The sequence below is a fragment of the Amblyomma americanum genome, chromosome 1 (assembly GCF_052857255.1).
Source record: "Amblyomma americanum isolate KBUSLIRL-KWMA chromosome 1, ASM5285725v1, whole genome shotgun sequence".
NCBI lineage: Eukaryota > Metazoa > Arthropoda > Arachnida > Ixodida > Ixodidae > Amblyomma > Amblyomma americanum.
In genome coordinates, this window is record NC_135497.1 from 510,502,696 (window position 1) to 510,513,570 (window position 10,875).

The window sequence follows — 10,875 nt, forward strand, 5'->3', positions numbered from 1 at the left end:
TAGCAGGTCTTCTGCAGCACTGCAGTATAACTCAACAACATCCCTCCTTCGATATATGGTAAACCAGTTGTCTAACCTGACATCAGTTCTACTACAACGCTTGGAAGAGTAATCGAAAATGGCGAGTAAGCGTTGTTGTGGTGTGCTCCAATGGAACTGCAGATTCCTCTCCACAAAGCTGGGAGAGCTCAAATCTCGACTTCGCATGAAGAAGCCCCAGGTGTGGGCCCTGCTACTGCACGAGACCAATGCCTTGCCATCCATTCCTGGATTCAATGGATACATGTATCCTTTAATGAACGACCGTCGTGTGCACACTGCTGCCCCGCCGGGAAAGGCGGCGGTGTACGTTGATGCGCGTTTTCCTCAAGTTCGCCTCTCTCTAGAAAACTGGTGCATCTCATATCAAGAGGTGGTCGCTGTGGCTGTCAACCTTCCCAAGGCAACTATTGTGGTCGCGTCATACTATGTTAGACCCGCCGGCGGTGCTCCCTCCCGCATTAATCTATGGTGGTTATTAACTCTACAAAGACAGCACCCAGGTTGGCCTATTTTAGTCGATGGCGACTTTAACGCCCCTCATCCTGACGGGGTACCCCACTTCAAGCCCCCGTGGTAGGCGTGTGCGGGACGCATTCGCGGATGCGCTGTTTGTTTTACTCAACCATCCAGATTCAGCAACTGGATTGTGCGACATGTTCACAGTCCAACATATGCTCTAGACCTTAAGTGGTGGTCAGGACCCGCGACTCCATTGTAGCACCTGGAGCCAAACTGCTGGGGTAGTGATCACCATCCTATCATCCTCGGTCTCCATCCATCAAGGGCCCGCCGATTACACCGTAGGTGTTCTGTGGTCAATTCGGACACGTTTCGCACCACCGTCGAAGATATCTCTCGGCAATCATCTACACTACTTGTGGGCTGCATACAAACTGCGTTGAATAAGGCTACCGCTGTCACCTGGACGGACGTGAATCGCCCGGCGCAGGGTGTGGGTCTGCTTAACTTGTGGGCTACTCGCCGCCAAGCGGAGATGGCAGCTTCCCGAGACCCGACTTCAGCGCAAGCACTTACAAGGCTGAATCACCTTACTGTCAAGGCTCGCAAATATGAACGCGATCTCTCGCGACTGCAGTGGCATGCGTGGTGTGAGCAGTTCCCGACAAAGTCATCGAATGCTGCTCTCTGGCGAACGTTTCGTGCAATGGAACATGGTTCCCGTCGTCCTGACGCAACGGCCACAGCTAACTTAGCTCCGGATGATTTCGCCCGAGAGGCAGCTTTTCCCCAAGTATGATGTGTTGACTCCAATGGTCATAGGAGCCCTCTTGGCTGCATCACAGCATACGCCGATAAGCTCCCATCTACAGCCGACGCCGAGGGAATTGCAAGCCCATTTTCAATGTCCGAGATGCATGCAGCAATAGACGAGGCCCGTCAGAAGACTGCGTCCAGTCCGGACTCCATTCCGTACGAGGTTTACAAGAACTTAAGTTCCCCTGTGCTGCCTCAACTCCTCGAGACCATTAGCAAGGTATAGATAGAAAGCGTCGTACCAGAAACCTGGAAATTGGCTATTGTGATCCCCGTACCAAAGCCGGGGAAGTCGCCGACAGACCTCGGAAATTTCCGGCCTCTATCGCTTTCGCCAATATTATGCAATATTACCGAAAAAATACTTGCCGTACGACTATCGTGGTGGCTTGAGCACCACGGTTTCTACCATCCCGCCGAAAGTGGCTTCCCTACGTTCATAGGTACAGGAGATGGACTGGCTGTCTTGGCGTCAGCAGTTCTGGCCTCAACTCGCAGCCACAATGTACGTACTGTACTGGCCATGGACATTGATAAGGCGTACGATAATTTCAGTCATGCTAACATCCTGGAATCGCTTGACATGCTGCATTTCCCCGTTAGAGTGCGCAATTTTGTTAAATCTTTCCTTGAAGGCCGACATTTTGTCATACGCCTCAGTGGTGAGGCTGTCGGATCATTTGTGCCTCTTCGCGTCGTACCCCAGGGATCGGTGTTATCGCCAACGTTATTTAATATTGCTTTTATACTCCTTGCTTGGCGCTTACATGTTGTCTCTGAGATTAAGTTCTTATGGTATGCTGATGACATAACGGTGTGGAGCACTCACAACCACCTGATGACTCAAGCAGCCGGCATACAATCAGCCATGGATATTACGTCGACTTTTGCTTCTTCAATTGGTCTGCAGCTTTCAGTGAGCAAAACCACGTACGTGTGAGTCGCCAACCGCTGGGGGCACCGTAAACTCGCTGCAACACCAAATCGTCTACATCTATCCGGAACTCCAATTCAGGAACGTTCGCCCGTTAAAATCATGGGCTTGACAATACTCGAGTCAGGAACAGGTACTGCTTGGCGTTCTCGGGCTAAAAAGCAAGCAATTCATGAATTGGGTCTGATTAGACGCATTGCTCCTAAAACAGGCGGAGCCCGCTCTTATGTTGCACGACAGTTGGTGCGGGCGGTTGTGCAACCGTGCCTCATTTACCAAGCCCCATTAAAGCATTTAACGAGGGCTCAATGGGATTGTCTAGAAGCTGTTAATCGAGAGGCAATGAGGGTCATCACTTGCCTTCCCCGCATTACCCCGATCGTGGCGCTCCAAGAACATGTGCAGCTGAATACACTAGATGAGCTGGTGCAGCAACGACGTGATGCTCGCCGCCTAAAGTCAAACCTTACACACACAGCGTGTGCACTCAAGGCATATTCTTCGTCGCACTCCATTCTACAGCCGCCTCCGCAAGTTCTTTCTCCCTGGCGTTTTGTGCAGCTAAGCGACAACAAACCAACTGATCTACGTCGGCCATCATCTACCTGCGCGGCATCGTCGTTTCGCGACAGAATTACAGGGCAAGACGCCAATCTGCCGCATGGCTCCATCGTTATGTACGTTGACGCAAGCATCCAGGCCTGCGAAACAAAAACGGCAGTTTACTGTCCTTTCAAGCCTGCCCTGAACAAAACGTCAAGGTTTCACCTCTCAGAACCACCTTCCTCCTTGTGTGCGGAGATGCTTTCGGTTCAAGAGGGACTTTGCTCTGTGGCCGCCATTCCCATGCTACCTACGGCCCGCACTGTCGTTCGCACCGACGCCCTTCACGTCGCACGTCTACTACGATGAGTCTGTCTCACCCCAGAAATCTGCCAAGACATCCATCGTCTAGCGGCACGCATCCCGCAGCAAATGTGTATTGAGTGGGCCCCGCTTGACCTGAGTGACAAAGCCGCGCAGATTCTGCGACCCGCCTTTCGACCCCAACCTCATCTTTGCCTCAAGTCCTCACTCTGAATGACTCCACCCTCCTTTTGACAAGAAAGGAACACCTCCGGCGCCACACATGTGCTCTAATCCTTCAGTGTGCGGCAACCGTCCCCCGTGGTCTTACCCGTGCAGAGGCGGTTGCGCTTCGGAGGTTACGGGTAGGGGTTGCCCTAACTGCAGCTGTGACACGCAAGTGGCCGCATTTCAAAGATTTATATCCCCACCCCGGGTGTCCAGTCAGAGACTGTGAGGCGGATATCCACCACCTGTTGTGGGACTGCCCGGCGCTGAAACCGACGAGAATTCGGCACCTGGCGGCAGTGGGTCTCTCACCGCACAATCCGGATTCCTATATTGCCTGGACTCAGGGTCCATATCATCGTTCACTTCATGATTTAATCAGATCAGCCCACCTTTTTTATTTATTTAAGCACCTTACTCATCCCTGATTTTATAGATTTTATGCCCTGAGGCAATAAACATCGCTTGAAAAAAAAATTTCGTTTCAGACGCGTCCCCAGCTTTTCACTCTAGAGCATAGAAATCTGACATTATTACGTGGAATATTTCAGATACAGTACAGCAACAAGGCAAATGCACTTCAGAGAATGCTGGAAAAGTGGATGTTGATGACGCAGAGATATTATATTTGGCAGGTCATGCATGCTCCGCGCTGCTTGTATACAAGGAAAACTTGGGGCCTTGTGGACAGTCTTTTCGTTCAAAACAACAAGAGCAGCATAATTGTATGGAATTCGGTGACCCTAATATAGTCCATTATATCACTGTCAAATAACACAAATAACTGCTGTCCTTTTAAAGTGCAGCCGTTGACTGGGAAACACAGCAGTCCGTCATAACTTTTTGATTATCGTGTATTTGGAGCGAGCGCATCATGCATAAAATACGCTCAAAATTGCGAAAACACTACTGCCACGAGTGAAACAAGTATCCACTGTCTATTTCCAGATCAGTAGCAATATTAAAGTCGCCACGCGACCGCACAGAAACCGTGCCAGACGCTTACGCACTGCACGCAACTGGCGCTTGGGACCCAACATGTGGCTGCGAGGGGGAAACGGTGGCGCGGGGTAGTAGAAAGGGTGTCCCCACCTTGAAAGCGGAGGCGAGCGGGCATCCAGGCACCCTACTAAGGTGCCACCGCGCCGCGTTCACGGGCTGCTCCGGCTAGCGTTGCGTTGGTAGCTAACAGTAACTGAACGTGGTACGCGCTTTTCGTATCACAGCATGTCTTACTCCTTGCTTTGGGAGCACTTTTGTCTAAAAACCTCCTTGGCGGTACACAAACTTGCTGGCCTGGCACTGTTCATAGAATATCTCAATTGAAATTGCGCCACGTACAAGACCAACGAAACGCTTACCACCTGTCTACAAGATGGAGTCTACTAATTTTATTTTTTTGTACTTTGTGCTGAAGAAGTGAAATAGAAAAGTAACACTGAATGTCCAATATCCAGCGACGAACCCACCTCAAAAACTTGAAGGCTGACACATTGGCCGCAATGAGGATTCGTTTTGCTGCTACATGGAAACTTTCGATCGCGACTTTTCTCAATCCGGATACAGTTGACTGTGATCCGCGCATCGCAGTTGCGCATATAGATCATAATGATAGATTAATTGTATGCAACATCATGCTGAGTGAGCGGGACCATATATATTCAGATGGTTAGTCCGTGTAGAGAGACCGTTTTTGTTCTCGATCAAAAAACTGACCAGGAAAGGGTCCATGGCTATCATGTGGAAGTGCCCATGTGACACTGCATGATATTCAAAAATAGTATTAATATTTTTTATTCGATAGCGTATACAGTTCTTTCGGTCGAAATGCCGTCAACGAACAGCCGACTACTAGCTCCGAGTGCAGAAAATATTCGGGGGGTGCGCAAAAAAATTTCATCATGATAATTTTTTATTCTAGTGATTGGCGATTCATTGACCTGTTATGGGCGATGACGAGTTAATGAAAGCATCGTGATTAATTTATAAGGAAAAAAATTAAACCAAAAAAAGGGGTTGTGTCAATATTCTCAAAATGAAAATCCAATGCTATACAATGCTAATTGAGAAAATTTAATGTGTAATCGAACAATTAATAAAATTAAACATTGCAAAATTTTAATACACGTTGAAGGGTGTGAAACTGGCCCGAATGGAAAGAGAATGTTTCCTGATGCTAAGTATCGGTGCATATCGTCGGCCTAATAAAAGAATCTGGTAAAAAAGTTCTAAAGAGCCGCGTCAGAATCATATGACGCACCAAATGGCGTACGTTATCTCGTCAACTCACAAGCCCAGCAGAGGAGTCCTCCAATGTTTTGCAAAGGTCATTACCCGAGCTTCCCATTTAGTTTTTTTATTCTTGTGACCCAAGGGGTCTCAGTGCTTCAGTCTAATGTTGTACATCAACACAGACCCCGTACTTCTGGATAGGCTGACGTTTCTGCAATTCAACCGTGCCGGCTGCAATATTGATATATAAGCCAATCAAGGTTTAATAGCGTTGTGCATATGCAAAACAAGGGCAGTGACATATTTACTTTTTACCAACACGGCACTTAGCGGTCTCCAACGATCGCATGTGATAATCAACGCAAGTAGTCTGAATTTGGCTCACTATTCATGTGTCTTACTTGGAACTCACAGCTCGCTGCAGAAAAAAAAATAGTCTTTATACGTACGTTTGTGAGCTTGCGTTCCTTTCTGTAAAAAAGTATGGGCAAGAACAAACAGAATCTAATGATTGTATCGCTTACTTCAAACTACAATGTCTACAATGACAGCACTAACTAGACTAAGTCACAAAGATATAATGAAGAAGCAGAAATTTTTGAAGTCATTGCTAAAGGTTTCTGACAAATTAAGCATAGCAGTGAACTAATTGTTTATTAAACGAACAAAAAATATCTGAAGTTGGTTGCTAGACTTAAGACTGTTCCAGAGGCGCGATCTATCTCTGGCGAGCACGTCGACAATGTCGGCCGCCGCAACTTTGAAAGTTCTCTCGACATAACCGTCCTCAGAATGCTTCTAGCAGACAATGCACGTGGGAGTTGGCTTGCGGTATGCTCTCTTTTGATCAGCGAATTCCATTCCACTAGTCGCGCAGGGCCCGAAGGCGCGCAGAACTTAGAATCCTTGCGCGGATGCGAGCGGCAGCCGCTTTGACAAAGCTGCACGAAGCATGTTTTTCTCCCCGCCCGATGCTTCGCGTTAGGCACGATTAGGCGGTGATATACTTCCAGTTCCGTGGGCTTAAAGAACAGCGCAAACAAGACCAAAGAAGTGCTCAGACGGGAGCAAAACACTTCGTAAACACAAGGCACGGCCAAGGCAACTGCCGCGAGCCAGCTAGTGAGGGCTGTTTACGGCACCTTTACGGTGAGCAGCGCCCCCTGGCCGCCACAGTCGGGCGGCTGCACTGCAGCTGGTACTTCCTCCCGTTGGGAGGCCCCCCTCCGCTCGACACATTAGCCTGTATATTCTATGCACTATAGCTAAACTGCCACCTCAGCAAATCGCACCACGTGCATCGAAATGGCATTCCACAAAAAGAACACGAGTGTGGATGTAAAGTGCATTTCATGCCATATCACGGATCTGAAAGCAATGTTGGTTGCGCTCTGACAAAAACATTAAATGACAAAGGAGGTTGAATTCGGTCTTTTGACACGCATGAAGACAAAGAAGAGTCATAGGAAGGTGAACTCGACGTGGGCGTACTCAATGCATGATAATGTCTGCATGCAAATAAAGAAGCGATAAAAATGAGCAATAAATATGGTCTATGCGGTGCTTGTGCACTCAGTCGGTGCGCTCTCGTCAGCTGGTTCAGCTTTGTGATCGAATAGGATTGGTTGGGAGGCATACTAGTGTGGAGCAGTAGCAGCACAATTCCATAAAAAATGACACAGCCACACAGAAAGTGGCAACACCAGTTAGGATTCTCATGCTACCGCATTACACACTCATAGTGACTTAGCCGCTGCGGTGGCTCAGTGGTTATGGCGCTCGACTGCTGACCTGAAAGACGCGGATTCGATCCCTTCCGCGGTGGTCGAATTTCGACGGCGGCGAAATTCTAGCGGCCCGTGTATTGTGCGATGTGAGTGCACGCTAAAGAACCCTAGGTGGCCGAAATTGGGCAAGGCAGCACCCGTGGGATGCAGTGGCAGCTAAACCCGTTCTTCTTTTTTATGCAGGTCCTTGCTTCGTGCATTGACCCTGTCTCTGTTCAGCTCGGCGGCGGCGAATGTGCTGCTTCTTGGAATAAACGATACCAGCATGTGCCATTGACAGTGCTTTTCTCCGCCAACACCGGAATTTTCAACGACACCGACGGCCGCTGTGCTGAACTTTTTCGACGTCCGCAGTGGCTATCCCAAGGAACACCGGCATCATCGAATCTTTCGGGAACCGCCCCTAAGGTTTTCTTCACCAGTGGGCAAGGCAGCACCCGTGGGATGCAGTCGCAGCTAAACCCGTTCGTCTTTTTTATGCAGGTCCTTGCTTCGTGCATCGACCCTGTCTCTGTTCAGCTCGGCGGCGGCGAATGTGCTGCTTCTTGGAATGAACGATACCAGCATGTGCCAGTGACAGTGCTTTTCCCCGCCAACACCGGAATTTTCAACGACACCGACGGCAGCTGTGCTGAACTTTTTCGACGTCCGCAGTGGCTATCCCAAGGAACATCGGCATCATCGAATCTTTCGGGAACCGCCCCTAAGGTTTTCTTCACCATTGGGAAAGGCAGCACCCGTGGGATGCAGTCGCAGCTAAACCCGTTCGTCATTTTTATGCAGGTCCTTGCTTCGTGCATCGACCCTGTCTCTGTTCAGCTCGGCGGCGAATGTGCTGCTTCTTGGAATAAACGATACCAGCATGTGCCAGTGACAGTGCTTTTCCCCGCCAACACCGGAATTTTCAACGACACCGACGGCCGCTGTGCTGAACTTTTTCGACGTCCGCAGTGGCTATCCCAAGGAACATCGGCATCATCGAATCTTTCGGGAACCGCCCCTAAGGTTTTCTTCACCAGTGGGCAAGGCAGCACCCGTGGGATGCAGTCGCAGCTAAACCCGTTCGTCTTTTTTATGCAGGTTAGTAGATATCGCTACTCCTATGAATTTAAAACAGTTTACCAATTTCCCTCAAGAGGAAAGTGTACAACAGCATAATCTTACCGGTACTCACCTACGGGGCAGAAACGTGGAGGCTAACGAAAAGAGTTCAGCTTAAGTTAAGGACAACGCAGCGAGCCATGGAAAGAAAAATGATAGGTGTAACGTTAAGAGATCGGAAGCGGACAGAGTGGGTGAGGGAACAAACACGGGTTAATGACATCCTAGTCGAAATCAAGAGAAAGAAATGGGCTTGGGCAGGGCATGTAATGCGAAGGCAAGATAACCGCTGGTCTTTAAGGGTAACGGAGTGGGTTCCAAGAGAAAGTAAGCGTAGCAGGGGGCGGCAGAAGGTTAGATGGGCGGATGAGATTAAGAAGTTTGCAGGCAAAGGGTGGATGCAGCTGGCAAAGGATAGGGTTAATTGGAGAGACATGGGAGAGGCCTTTGCCCTGCAGTGGGCGTAGTAGGGCTGCTGATGATGATGAATTTAAAAGCGATTCTCTTTGTTTGGTCGTGCTGCCTTGCCCAGGCGTCTTGCTTGAAACATTTGCAGAGTGTTTTGATTCATTTTGTTTACTTGCACTTTTGCTTAGCGGTGACGTTGAGCTTAATCCAGGCCCAGGGGTAGCAAAGAAACTCGATGAAATTATCGAGAATCAAAAGGTCTCTTCATGCCAACTACAGTCTCTAGGGGCAAAACTTGACTTGCATATATCAGAAACAAATCGGAGACTTGCTTCAATTGAAAGCAAACTGGAAGTACTATCGCAAACAGCCCAAAGGGTGGCACTCGTTGGCAGGATTGAACAGAGAAATAGTTTCGCTAAGAGCAAAGCTGGACTACCTTGAAAACTACTCTCGTCGTAACAACCTGCTCATTTATGGCATTGAAGAGTCAGAAACTGAAACTGTAGATGACCTCAAGAAGCATGTTCTGACGGAAATATTTGAAAGCAAACTTGAAGTCAAAGTAGGGAGTTTGGAGAGGGTGCACCGCTTGGGGAAAAAAGCTCAAGATAAAAAGCGTCCCGTGATTATGAGGTTTTTTGATTTCGCTGAAAAGGAAGAGGTTCTCCGGAATGCTTCAAAATTGAAGGGTTCCCAAACGTCCATCTCAGAGGACTTTTCACCTAGGCTACGGAAAACGAGAAAGCTACTTTGGGCTACTGTTAAGGATGTTAAGAAGCCCGAGGATAAAGTGTACCACAAATATGACAAATTAGTTGTCAGCAAAGAGGTGTACGTGTGGGACGAAAAGAAGAACCAAAGGTGTAAAGTAAGTGATGCAGTTTCAGGTGATATCGGTCAAAACGCCCCGAGTAATGACGCAACTTGCTCTGAATCAGTGTAAAATGCCGGGCGTCCGCGAGGGAAATGTGCTCCCGCTTCTTCTACTTGACAGGCCACAAGTTCAATTCGGTCTTCCTTCAACGCCCTTATTAATGATCATCAAATTAAACAGATACCGTCATCTGCAGAAAATATCGTTAGCAATTCTTTTGGCAGTCGGACGAAACGCCCACCTGAGATTCGCCAACTACGTGTGATATCTTTGAATGCCAGAAGCATTATTAATAAAACAGGCAGCCTTGAGGTAATGCTCTTCTCTTATGATCCCCATGTACCGGTGATAAGCGAGACATGGTTACACAGTGGTATATTTGATGAAGAAATTGTGCCACCGAACTACGTCATTTACTGACGTGATCGCGGTTCACGTGGTGGTGGGGTTGCTGTGATTGCTAGGTGTAAAGTGAACGTAACGCTCCTTGACCAAATTGATCAGCATGAAAGCTTGTTTTTGCGCCTAGTAACGCATGGCTTCACCTTTTACCTTTGCGCTGTGTATCGTCCACCTGATGCAACGGATTCTTTTATGTCTAGTCTTTTCGATCATTTAATACATTATCAGAATCGGAATCGTATCCTTACCGGTGACTTCAATCTTCCTGCCATCGACTGGGACAAACCATCGTATGGCCTATGTGCCTCATGTGATATTGTTTTAGATCTGATGTTTTCTTTAAACCTTAAGCAAGTTGTTCGTGAATACACCAGACAGTCATCTGTACTAGACCTATTCTTTGTTAGCCAAACCTTTTTTGATGGAGTGCTTGACGTTGAACCGGGAATATCAGATCATTGTCTTTTATACTTTTGTTGGGTTTCGCCTGGTGCTTCGGGGGTGCGTCAGGCTAAAATGATAAAGGACTTCGTTCGTGCTAATGATAATGCAGTCATCGACGGCTTACAGTCGCTGTTAAGCAGCTCCTCCGGGAATGACGTTCATAGTTTGTGGCATCACATTAAGAATGCAGCGCAGTACTGTACCGAAGTTTTTATTCCACTTAGAAAAGTTCATATCAACCGTCGCAATCCTTTGATAAGTCGAGAACTTCTTCAACTGAAACGCAAAGTGAAGCGATT